This window comes from Coenobita brevimanus, chromosome 14 (assembly GCF_032717465.1).
Source record: "Coenobita brevimanus isolate Jiangsu-jjx chromosome 14, ASM3271746v2, whole genome shotgun sequence".
In the NCBI taxonomy this organism is placed as follows: Eukaryota; Metazoa; Arthropoda; class Malacostraca; order Decapoda; family Coenobitidae; genus Coenobita; species Coenobita brevimanus.
This window is the reverse complement of record NC_136967.1, coordinates 24,105,674-24,119,685: the sequence shown is the minus strand read 5'-3', so window position 1 is coordinate 24,119,685 and position 14,012 is coordinate 24,105,674.

The window sequence follows — 14,012 nt, the reverse complement described above, 5'->3', positions numbered from 1 at the left end:
CTGTTAAATTTATTGATTACAATGAAATAAATTTATGTTACATGTTTCAAAATGAATTCAAAATAAGGAGATCACACTCACTCGCCCACTCAAAAGCTAAACTCTTAAACCTAGGAAAACGAAAAGAAATACTCGTCAGAGAGTGGACTAAGCGGATGACTGGGCGTCATTGCTGAGGAAGGACGCTGCACACACTGAGCCTCTCGCCAAATCACGTTAGGTGGGAATTCAGGAACTGGACAACGGTGGCACTGCTACACACTGGGCCCAACCTGCTTCCACGGCGCTCAAATCCTGACTGAGTTCAAATCGTGAAAGAGAGGCGAGTGTCGAGCCGCACTTGCTAACGGTTAGAATGAGTGAAACATGCCCATAACAAATCACCCAGCGGAGGTGCTAATGTCGCTCACAAGGACGATCACTTATGAAACAGTGAAAAATGTCCTGAAAACATTCCTGATTGAGTAAATACGGGGACGGTTAACCTGAGTGATAAATACTGGGATTCCACTAGAATTCGCGGTTTCCCACCAAAGTTTAATGTCACGAGCTTATTTAAATATAGGACGCGCCGACTCGTAACAACCTTATTTCTTTTTTGTATATATTATTTGGTATAAGAACAGGGCATAGGGCTTATTTCAATGGATGAAATCAGTGGAAAATTCCAGGGAAGATTTACTTAGTGCAGCACAGCCGGGCAGGCGAGAGGAGAGGGTAATGGAGGGGAGGTAGGGAGGGGAGTCAAGAATAGGGAGAAATGGCTAAATTGTCAACAATGGATGGGAGTCCAGATGAGATTAGGAGTGCTGACTAGTGTTGGACATTGGCAGTACTGATAGATGATACAAGCCACCACTTGAAAGCCCGGGCGAATTCAAAATAACACAGAATCACAAAAGTGATGCCCAGCAGTATGATCCCTTGCTCCCAAGCGTCATGAAAGTTATGCCCTGCGGTTAAGGGGTTAATGAGTACTACAGGTGTACTTCGTACATGCATGACCTATCTGCCAGCTCAGGGGTCATAGGTCATCATGTACAGAAAATGTGAAAAGCACTAAAATTATGACCTTGCTCACGCAAAATGCTAAGGCTCCAAAGATTACTAAGCCAGGATCATGATTCTTGTTTAGGTAGTTCTTTCCTGTTCATGAGCGATGTCTTATGTGTACATTTCGTTCAATAACTTATTAAAAGTATGAAAATAATCAATATTCTGCTAAAAATTGCAGTTGCTTCTCAGTTGTATTCGACCTTTTACCTATGCACTTGTGAGAAGAATTTGTCAAAAAGTTTTTGCCATGATACTGTAGGGGGCATTCAGTTAATACGATTGCAATCAGGAGGGGGGAAAGGGTCATGACTAGTGCGATTTCTAGTACTATATTAAATTCCTATACAAAACAGTGCAAACGGGAGGGGGAAGGGAGTCAGAAGAATCCGGAAGTAGTGCGGACATATTAAGTGAATGACCCTGTCACCCTGAATTCTTTACATCCATTATGCCCTGACACACCACGATGACAACATCAGCTGTGTTTTCCCTGGAGGGGGTGAAAGAGGTTAGCGGAGACCCGAGACTGAAGGGGGCGGGACCAGGAATCAGGGGGATGGGACTGAGGGGTCAAAATTGCAAAAGCCTTTCACCACAGTCAAGGTGGATGGGTGCTGAATTACAACGTTAATGAGTGCTACAACTTTGCTTTGTAAAGCTTGATCTATATCCGCCATGTCAGGGGTCAAATGGTGTCAAATGCACTTCATCGGAAAATGGCTAAAATCACGACTAGGCTCGTGCGAAATGCTAAGGATCCGAAGGTTATGTATTGACCCTGAGCCATGATTCAAGAGTGGGATGTTGTCCCTCGATACCGCCATACAGGAGTGTCTTCTTACCGAAACTCACATCCGGTTGCTGACAAAGCTTGGTCCGATTAGAGCTGGCCATAGTCACTTGCCGGCTTATCTGTCTGTCTGTCTGTCTCGATCTGTCTGTATGTCTGTCTGTCGATCTGTCTGTCTGTCTATCTGTCTCTGTCTGTCTGTCTCTGTCTGTCTGTCTGTCTGTCTGTCTGTCAGTCTCTCTGTCTGTCTCTCTCTCTCATGACTGCCACTCCTGATTTATTTTCCAGAGAATTAAAACATTTTGAATTTTTTCTCTCACCATGCATTTCCTTTCAGGTGTAGATTTCTTTTCACTGTTTTTCTGTCACATCCAAAATCCTCTGTATCATTCTTTCTTTCATCTTCTTTCGTCTTTTTATAATTATTCTATTTCTTCACTAACTCTATCCATACTTTCACCCATCCTTTTCTTACTCTCCCGTTTTTTGTTTCCTTGTGACAATCTTTTACTATCCCAGGGTCTCTTTTGCTCTTGGTTGTACTATCCCTTTATCATTCTCTCCCACCTTTCCTCCCTTCTATCTGTCCTTATTCTCCGCATCTTTTCTTCCGCTTTTAGCTCTGTTTCTCACTCTCTCTTCTTCACTTGCCAGATATCTCTTCTCCCTTCACATTGTCACCGACTGTATTCTTTCTTTTACCTTTCTTCATCAGTCATCCCTGTATCTCCCTATTTCATTGTTTCTCATTCTCTTCTCTTAACCTCTTGCCTTCTGCTTCCTCCAATTTTTAGTTGAGGGAATCTTTTTAGGAACGATCCGGGCAGTATCATCATCGTCATCATCATCCGGACCTCCTTTCTCACCCAAGGGCAGGGTAAGGACTAGCAATGTCAAGACAGCACAAACTTGCCCAATCCATATAGGCCACACTTCCATTCACTCATCATTCAAGCCCCCGGAATCCTGGCTCTACTGGATATGCCAAAAACATTCACCACATTCTGCAGCTTCACACAAACTTATCTGACTGAGTCAATCCGGACGCTGCCATGCTCACAAGGGGTGCCAGAATCCCTGATCATGCACCTCTCCTCACAGCATTCATCCAGCCAGCTCGATCTCTTGTCAGTTCCTTAGCCTCACCTGACTTCCAAACCTCTCTTCCTCACGCACTCATCCACCTTATCTCTCAACCTTTTCCTTGGCCTACCTCGCCTCCTCCTTCCTTCAAATTCTCTCATGTATACCTTTTTCACCACTCTGTTGTTATCCGTTCTTCCCACATGACCATACCATCTCAGGACACACTCTTTGATTCTGGTGTCCACCGACTTCGTCACTCCACACTTTTCACGAATCACATTACTTCGTATCCTATCCACCTTCTGTACTCCACATGCATTCCTCAGCAGTCCCATTTCCACTGATCTTATTCTTGACTTTCCATTTTCATGCCGCACCATAGTCTCACACCCATATGTTAAAGTTGGCACTAACACTCCCTCATGTAATCCTCGTGCAGCTGCAACACTCAAGCCTCTGTTTCTTATCAAGGCCTTCATTGCACCAACTAGTTTTCTTCCTTGTGTCACTCTACTTTCAACTTCTTTTGCGCATTTCCCTCTCTTTTCTATCACTATACCCAAGTATTTGACCTCTCTCATCAATTCCAGTCTCTCTCCATTCACTGTGACATCACACTGGGAGTCACCTTCTCTCTCAATAACATCACTTTACACTTCTCTGCATTTACTCTCAAGGCACGACGCCCACAGACATTAACAAAACTCAGTACTACCCTACCAAGTTCTTGTCCGGTACTTGCAAGCAGTACTGCATCATCAGCATGCAACAAATTTGAGATATTCCATCTATCACCATTCATTACCAACGCCATTCCTCTCTCCATTACTCGTGTTTTTCTTCTCTCATCACCCCATCCATATATATATTGAACAACCATGGGGACATCACACAACCCTGTCGCACACCCACACTGATCGTGAACCATTCACTTACAGTAGATGCCCATTAACCCTTACACATGCTTCGCTACCATCATAAAAACTCTTGACTGCACCTAGCAGCTTACGATCTACACCATACATGCGCAAAACTTTCCACAGTCCCTCTCTGTCTACTTTGTCGTATGCTTTTTTTCAGAGCCATGAATGCCATAAACACCTTATGGTCCTTCTCACAAGCCTTCTTTACTATCTGTCTCACTGCAAATATTTGGTCCACACATCCTCTGCCACTCCTAAAGCCACCCTGTTCATCACTCACTAGGACTTCTGATATCTCTCTTACTTTCTCCGTAATAATTCTTCCATATAACTTCCCTACCACACTCAGTAAACTTATGCCACGATAATTCTTGCACCCACTTCGCTCACTTTATTTTTGTTCAAAGGTACAATGACAGCCATTTTCCACTCTGCAGGCACAGTTTCATTCATCCATGCCTTCTTACATATCTCCAACCAGCACTCCATTCCAATCTCTCCACTAAACTGAAGCATCTCTGCATACACCTCATCAACCCCCGCTGCTTTCCCATTTTTCATCCGTTTCACAGAGCTCTTCACGTGTGCGAGTGTCACGTCTCCTGTCATTACATTCCTTCTCTGCACACCCCCAAAACAAATCATGTTTACAGCCTCTCTGCTCTCTCTATTCCCATTCATCAGGCTTTCAAAATATTCTTTCCATCTGGTCCTTAGTTCATCTCCAGTCATGCCAAAGGATTTCCAAACTCAAGGTGCCTCACTATAGGGAAGCCACATACGGTGCTTCTGTGTAGTTCTTTAAGGATCTGCACACACAAAGTACGTAACTGTAGCTAAGACCCAAATAGGTCTTCACACTTGCGATGACAAATATGGTCCCATATCATTGGTAATTTTGTATTTGTTCCTCTCTGCGATTTAGTATTTTAAAATATTCTCCCTCCTTCCCCCCTTCCCCTTTCTCTTTTTCAATATTTTCATTCATTTCTCCCTTTCTCTCTTCTGACTTCTCTCTTTTCTCCCTTACCCTCTCCTACGTATCTCCCTTCTTACTCTCTTTTTCCTTTTTCTTTTATCTCTAACTTTCTCATCTGTTCACTTTCCTTTTCTTACTGTCCCCTTGTTTACTTAGGGCCCTTTTCCCTACCACCTCTTCCTGCCCTTGTTATGAGAAGGTAGTGATTACATAGTTAACTTCTTTGATGTTAGATGTCAGAATAGCCTTTTATGATTTCAACTCCACCATCAGTCTTTTAACTTCTTTAATTTGCTACCATGCCCGTTCTCTCTCATCCTTCCTCTCATCATTGACTTTCCGATCTCCGTTCCTCTCTGTCTCTGCCTTCCTTTGCTTTATTCTCTCTCTGTTTTCTCTGTCTGTTCTCTGACGGTGCAGAAAGGGAACGTCCTTTAATGTGACCTCGGAAACAAAACGAGAATCAAAAAATGGACCCTAAAACTTTACCACTATCAGTTTTCACGAGTTTACCTGCAGTTCAATCAAGCAGAATGCGTTTTCTGTAGAACTCTCTAGAGAATAAGGATTAGCCTGTCACGAGTTGGCGCGATTCTCTATCTAAATAAACTCGTGACATTGAACTTTGGTGGGAAACCGCGAATTCTAGTGAATTCCCATAAGTATCACTCAGTCAACCGCTACGTATTGACCCGTTCGGGAGTGTTTTCAGAACATTTTTCACTGTTTCATACCGCTTGTGCTCCAGCGTGAAGGAGTGCTGTCGTTGTACAGCGAGCTCCAGAGATCTCCACCCAGCGGTGAATTGGCGAAGAGGGTCTATTGAATAGCACCATCTGGTGTTCATTGCGCAGACGCCCAGACTACTCGTTTGGCCCCCTCCATTGACCAGTATTTTGTTCTTTTCGTTTTTCCTAGGTTTAAGTGTTAGCTTTTGAGTGAGTGAGTGAGTGCATTCTCTTTGTTATTTTGAATTCATTTTGAAACATGTAACGTAAATTTATTTCATTGTAATCAATAAATTAACAGTTCTTTTTCTTGAGCTTAATGTAGAGTAAACTCGTGTTTTATTTCTCCACATTAAGCTTATTTCACTTATAGCTCCTAGTTTGCATAAACGCTTTGCATTATTCATAACTGGTACTTAGGCCAGTCCTTTTGTATTAAGCTTAAAATCCGCTGTGCGATTTGGAGTTAATGCACCGGCAAGAACCTGTTTATCATTAATAGCATTAGATTGTCAGAGGTGGAGTCACTTTCTCCAGAGGCTAACAGTACCAATAAACAGCACGTTGAGTAATTAGTCTCTGCTGTGTACTGTTGAGAAAGTTTATAAATTCTCGTCCTTAGAGAATCGGCGAAGTAAGCCGACATAAAGTAATCATTGCTTGATTTTAACAAGTCAATTCATTGTCCTGTTCTCAAGTAACATTTTAAAGTATCAAGTATTACTGAATATTATTCTTTAATACTGCGTAATTCCAAAAACCCCTTGACATAGCCAAGGATAGCAGATGTCGCATTTCCTTGTCCAATGTCAACAAAAACTTTTGTTTTCACTCCTCTAACTCAGAGGACGAATACTCGACGTCTCTGCGTCATCTTATGACCATAAAAAAAAACAAAAAGCAGCAACGTAGAAGTACTGTATATGTACAGCTAGGATATGTGCAGTCACAAGTATGAGCGGTCTACCCTTCAACTTTTAGCTTCCAGCCTGGATAGAACCCTCTCTAGGCAGTCTTCCTTCCGATATTCAGTCAAAACCTGCTACAACTTGGGTCCACTGAGGACTCTCAGATTTCTGTGGCAGTATCTCAGTTCTCCACTCAGCCTCACCTACAGTTTAGTACAAACACACCTTAGTGTACTTGCTGCTGCTCTCCAGTCGTCATCAACCTCCTCACAATATTACGGCGTCTCAAGTCAGTCGACAGCTTCGTGTCCAGCTCTTTTCTTCAATCATTGGGCCTGCAGCCAATAATTCGACCTGGAGTATCCTTATGTACAAGGAGACACTCATAGAAGCCATCTCACAGGAATAATTCATGTTTTCTATTCATGTCTCATGCACTTGCATGCACGTGGTTAAATCTTCGTAAACAACCTTTTTCCCAACAGATAACCTTCTCATGGGTCAATAGGCTTCCTGTTATTTCTCCTCCCTATGTACTCTTACGTACTCCCACAATACACTTAAAACTCCTGCCTCTCCCACTGGACCACCATACAGTACTGTCCACACACCTCGAACTCTTCAAGTTTCCCCACTCCCGGCTTCATATGCATACCCTGCTGCGACACATCAGTCATACCCACTACATTCACACCTATACTACTCATAAAACACTATACTTTAACCTTCCATACAGCCTAATGCAAGGGGAACACCTAGACAGCACTTAATAGAGGCTATTAAAATGCAATATATATATATATATATATATATATATATATATATATATATATATATATATATATATATATATATATATATATATATATATATATATATATATATATATATATATATATATATATATATATATATATATATATATATATATATAATAAAAAATAAGTAAATAAATAAGTGAAGTCATAGCTTGAGAATCTGAGTGCAGTTCAGAAAACATTCGCACCTTTTAGCCTACAGTCATTTAGTGCGTCCACATTAAGAATACTGTATATAGGAAAGTTCGCAAGAGTACAGCAACAGGTGACAAAATGGTACATATACTTGCAAACTGAGACTCAGACCTTACGAACAGTTGAATCGGTTTTCCTTAATTAAGCTCAACTTACCCAATTACGAAACATTGTTAAACAACGTGAAATGTCAGTTGATGCTGCTTCACAAGAAACAGGCCGAATTAAACAAGAAGAACTGACAACATAACTGTTAACAAACGTTACCAGCCACATGAACCAAAAAATTCTTTTTCAGAAGAGCTGAAAGCACGTACAAATGCCTTGCTTTGTGGTAACTTGTGATATATTAACTACATACTCTTACTGAAACTGCTTAGATAAGTATTCGGCTTCTAATCCACATCATAAAATTAATGATACAACTGGAAAGCAGCATCACCGTGTACATATTTCGTGATCTTTTTTTATCTCACAGATTACGAAAGTGTACAATATGTTTTTCATTCCTATTTCCACTGATATTTCTGTCGGTGTTTGCAGGCTGCAAGGCGTCCTTCATTTTTCTTCCCGGGTTCGCCTGAGTGGGTACGTGAAGCTACAGTGCAATTGTCATATCAAAACCATAGAACATATACGAGTACTATACAGTAGTTATAACCTATCCTATAGAAAATTGCCTCGCAAAGAATAATAGGTCATTTGATATTTGGTTTCCTAATCACGCGACTGAATTCCCTTGCTTCCTCGATCCCTCTCCTTTTTCCTTCTTTTTCGCTTCACTTGTCTCTACCCTATCACGTCTGCACATCTCCTTCCCCCACTTTTTCCTTCCCACCGTCCATTCTTTCCTCCGTCCTTCCTTTCCTCCGCTGTGTGAGATGCTGATGGCAGAGAAGGAGAAATATGGCACCATGAGATTAGCTGTTGTGTGGAGGTAGGAAGAGAGAAGGAGAGAACTGAGTGGGCGGGAGGGAAGGACGGAGGGAGGTAAAGAGAAAGAAGAAGGAAACGAAACAAGAAAAGGAAAATGAAGAAGAAGAAGAAGAAGGAAAAGAAACAATAGAAAGAAAAACAACAGAAAAAAGAAACAAGGAAAGGAAAAGAAAGAAAACAAGAAATAAAGAAAAAAGAAAGAAAGAAAGCAAGAAGAAGAAGAAGAAGAAGAAGAGGATGAGGATGAGGATGATGAGTATGAGGATGATTATGAGAAAGAGAGAGAGAGAGAGAGAGAGAGAGAGAGAGAGAGAGAGTCTCTGTGGTACAGTGGTACAGTGTGCGTTTTCGTACACGGGTGAACCAGGGTTCGCGCCCCGCCAAGGTAATAAACTATGGGAGTGTTCACCCTGCCACGTACTGCACTGGCGGACACAAGGGGTGCTGTGGTTGAACCTGTGTCGATTACCATAAAGTATGCTTGCACCCAGTCGGCTTGCGCTGGCCGATTACACTCGGGCCGATTACACTTGGTTCACAGACTACACACACATCCAAAGCCACTTCAACACTACAATTACACTTACAAGCACTTCTCACCCTACATACTGTACAATCTCTACCAGACAGCCTAAGTCACTTGGTAGAGATACATTGGCTGTATCGTCCCGACTTCGGTCGGGATAGGCCGGTCCCTCAGTGGATACTCAAATGGCTGATGATGATTGTGATGGTTTTATATATATATATATATATATATATATATATATATATATATATATATATATATATATATATATATATATATATATATATATATATATATATATGAAGTTTCCGACAATTTGTTTGTTTGTCAGCTATGGAAATCAAAGGTCAACTATCTAGAGGACTCGAGGGAAGTATATTGCAGGTTACCTTTTGCCGGGAATTTGTGTGTTTTGAAGTTCTCAAAAATGCGTCCTTGATGTCCAGATTTAGAATTAATTAAGTCAGTAATCAAGTCAACATGGTGGAGCTTGAGGGACAATTTCCGCACAGTTTTTAATTTCCTCCTACAACCATGTAATTATTATTAGAACGGGTCTGGCGGGTGCCGAGATGGGTGGGGTGGGGAAAAGTTGGGTAAGTGACTAGGTGTCGTGTGACAGGGTGGGGCAGTACGGGTGGGTGAGTGGGTGGGTGAGAAAGAGTCGGAAAGGTAGGAGAGTGGATGGGAGAGTAGGATGGGTGGGTGGGTGATAAGAGAGGGCAGGATAGGTGTGTGGGTGTGAGAGCAGGCTAGGAGGGTTGGTGAGAAGAGTGGGCAGGGTGGATGGGTGTGTTGGAGAATTGGTAGACACGGAGGGTGGGTAATGGGAAAACAAGTCAATGGCAAATAGGCCCATGGGATTTACATTCAAGGCAGGAATAGTTCCATGTGGAATATATCCTTGTGAAAACAGTATCCCTTCTGTCTTCCATAGAGGGGTAGGTCCCTAAGGTTCCTATTCAAAACCTGTATATACGATTGTATTTTTTTTTTACCAGGAAGCGTGGTATATATATATATATATATATATATATATATATATATATATATATATATATATATATATATATATATATATATATATATATATATATATATATATATATATCCATCCATCCATCATCCAATCCCACATTGCCCCATGAGGATCTTAGGAGCCAGGGGCTAGGCAGTTGGTTCCGACATTTAAGATGAGTGACCAGCCTCACTCATCCCTGAGTGGCATTACATGAGGAATCAACCCCAAACACCCCTTGGATATAAACCATCACCGGCTCAATCCGATTGGAGCGCAATAATTACCCACTAAACCACCAGGCGCCATAATTTGGTTATATGGTTACTACCCAGGGTAGTAAATGGTTTCCTGGTGCACAGGAAACCATTTGGCTTGTCACTCAGTGTAGAGTCACCCACAGGCTGAAGGAAGTGGAAAGAATGAAGGAAAGAAGGACAGAAGAGGGCGTGTAAAGTCACCCGTAGGCAGAAGGACAAGGAAAGAATGAAGGGAAGAAAGACAAAAGAGAATGGAAGGAAAGAAGGATGAAGAGGAAAGGGCAGACACCTTAGAGCAGCACTACATCGAGTGAGTGGATGGAATATATATATATATATATATATATATATATATATATATATATATATATATATATATAATATACAGTATATATATATATACTGTATATCTATATCTATATCTATCTATCTATCTGTATATATGTATATATATATTATCTATCTATCTATCTATCAAACAATGAATGAATGAATCAATCAATCAGTCAATCAATCTATCTATCTATCTATCTATCTAAATATACCTCCTTCCTTTCGATTGTCCTTAGGAAAGGAGTTGGTTCGTATTCAGAGAACCTCGCACTGTACTGTAGACTTCAGGTACTTGACTGATACCACTTCCCTTCCGTGTGTGTCAGTCCCCAGGCTCATCTTAACTCTTTCCTTATTTAACTATCTTTATCTTTCTTATCTTGTCTCCCTTCTCTCTCTCTCTCTCTCTCTCTCTCTCTCTCTCTCTCTCTCTCTCTCTCTCTCTCTCTCTCTCTCTCTCTCACCCTGTCACAATCCATTCCTCCCCCCTTCCATTTACCCATCTCCTCTCCCTTACCTCCCTTCCTTTTCTCCCATTCTTGTCCCTTTTCCTCTGTCCCCCTTATCCCTTCATTATCTCTGCGGTCACATTCATACAAACAACAGTCGAACTTTGATCTTTGCGTGTAACCCAAGTCGTTAATTGGATTTTCTTGAAATTCGACTCACTTCTTCCTTACCTTATCCTAAACCCTTCTGCCCGATTTTGCTGTAAATTGAATTAAAATTGTTTAAGCTCACTTTGCCGTGTGTACCTTGACCGTTGATTTTTTTTTCTCTCATAATTGTGTCTCGTCTCTTCATCCTTGACACACCCTGAATCCTTCCACAACGACTGATTTGAAATGGGATAGAAGCTGCTAATACTGACTTTGACGTGTTACCTTGAACTTTGACCTAATGATTTAAAAATCTTATAGGTCAGCTCCTTAGCCGACTGTCAACTCTTGCACAGTTTGGTCAAAACTGTTTAATTATTTTGTTCCTACAGATACACTCGAGTCGAACTATGACCTTGCCCTGTGATCTTGACTTTGATTGATTGACCTCAAAATCGTATCCCTTCGTTCATAACATATCCTCAGTCATTCCACCAAGTTTCGTTGGAATCGGATAAAAACTATTTTATACATCACACACACACACACACACACACACACACACACACACACACACACACACACACACACACACCGAGTATAATATTACACCCTGCGCTCTATCACCGACGAGGGTGTAGTAATATGAGAAGAAATGAATAAGAGATAGAAAATTTGTAAGTAAAAATAACTGCAAAACCCAGAACTAAAAGGACTAGAATATAATATTAGTGGGAAAGAAATTATGAGAGTGAGAAGAACATGGAGACTATGAAGAAAAAAACAGAGAAAAGAGACAAGAAAAGGTGTAGCCAGATTAGAGTGGAAAGTTTAAAAAAATAATGAAAACAAGATAAACAAGAACAAAAAGACCTTGAGCAAGAAAAAAATGCACAAGAAGAGAAAGTCAAAGCAAAGTTTAAAAACTAAAACAGGAAAGCAGGGGAATGATTGAAGTAGTAAAAAAGTAAGAGAATTATCAATGCAGAGAGAGAGAGAGAGAGAGAAAGAAAGAGGGGGGGGGGAACTTAAGGAATATATGACTTCAAACTACAAAATAAGATGACTAAGAAGAACAAGAACTCGAGAAAGTCTAAAGGACAGGGAAGCAGAAGGTGGGATAAGATGAGTGGAAAAGAAAGACAGCTGAAAACAACATAGAGAAGATCAGAGGGATAAAGAATCTAAAGTGAAGAAAGCGTAGAAACAAGATAACAAGAGCTCAAGGCATAGAGAGAGAGAGAGAGAGAGAGAGAGAGAGTGTGAGAGAGAAACTTACTGAGGGAAGCGAGGGAGAAAGGAATACGAGGAGGAGAAAAGAAGGGTGTATGGAAAACACAGTGAGAAACAGCGAGGACGAAAATAACTAAGAAATTGCATAAAATGGAGCTATTAGAGCTGAATGAGATAAGAAGGAAGGAGAGATAGTGAGAATGGAGAAGAAACACTAAATGAACAGATTTTTTTCCAGAATTGCAGCAAAAAAATGAGAAAATGTAACTATACCAACGGGCGAACCAGAAAAAAAAAAAAAAAAAAAAAAGGAGAGGGAGGCAAATGGGGAATGGCTAGGAGGAGCGAGAAAAGAGGGATGGACTACAAAGACGAATGAAGAAACTAAAAGAAATATAGAATAACAATAGCAAGAATAAGACGAAGAAAATAAAGAAATGAATGAGTGGGAAACAAGGGAGAAATGGATAAGTGAAGTGGAAACGAGGAGTGGAGTACAAAGATTAAAAAAAAAAAAATAGAAAAACAGCCATAGACTAATAGCAAGAAGTACACGAAGTTTACAAAGAAATTAAAGGAGAAGGAATAGAAAGAGGGATAACGTGAGTTGAAAAGAAGGGTGGACTGTAAAGAGAGCACTTCAGGGGAATGAATAGATAATGTAGCGAGGGAGAGAGGGAGAGGGAGGAAACACTACCCAGGGAACGCAGCCTGAAAAACACACAGGCAAACACACATGGGCGCTCGGATGCATACTTGCATGCATACCGGTCCACACACACACACACACACACACACACACACACACACACATAGGTCTTTGACAGATAAATTTTCGTTTTTGTGTGTTTTATGTGTGTGTGTGTGTGTGTGTGTGTGTGTGTGTGTGTGTGTGTGTTTGTGTGTGTATGTGTGTGTGTATTTGTTTGGTTGTTGTTGTGCAGTTCCAGCAGTCTGTCTGTCTGTCTGTCTGTCTGTCTGTCTCTCTCTCTCTCACACACACACACACACACACACACACACACACACAGGTCTTTGACAGATAAATATGCGTTATTGTGTGTGTGTGTGTGTGTGTGTGTGTGTGTGTGTGTGTGTGTGTGTGTGTGTGTGTGTGGGTTTGTGTGTGTGTGTATTTGCTGGGTTGTTTGGTTGTTGTTGTGCAGTTTTCACAGTCTCTCTCTCTCTCTCTCTCTCTCTCTCACACACACACACACACACACACACACACACACACACACACACACACACACACACACACACACACACACACACACACACACACACACACACACACACACACACACACACAGTGGAACCCAGGCGAAAACATGCTTTATTTTTGCTTGGAACGAGGTGTAAGTTCAGCACTTGGGTTCCCATGTAAGACGTCTTTCTCTGTCAGTTCACAACACGGCTTTAGTATCCATTTGTGACGAGAAGGTGACATCATTGCTGACGTTGCTTAGGTATGTTGGAGAATTGTGAGGATGTATATTTTTTTATTTATTTCTATTGATTTATTAATTGTTTTTCATCCAAATTCTAATGCTGAACAACGTATTTTCCAACCTTCTTCTCGAGACGTCAAGGAGGTCGAGCCTTACCATTTTATTCTTGC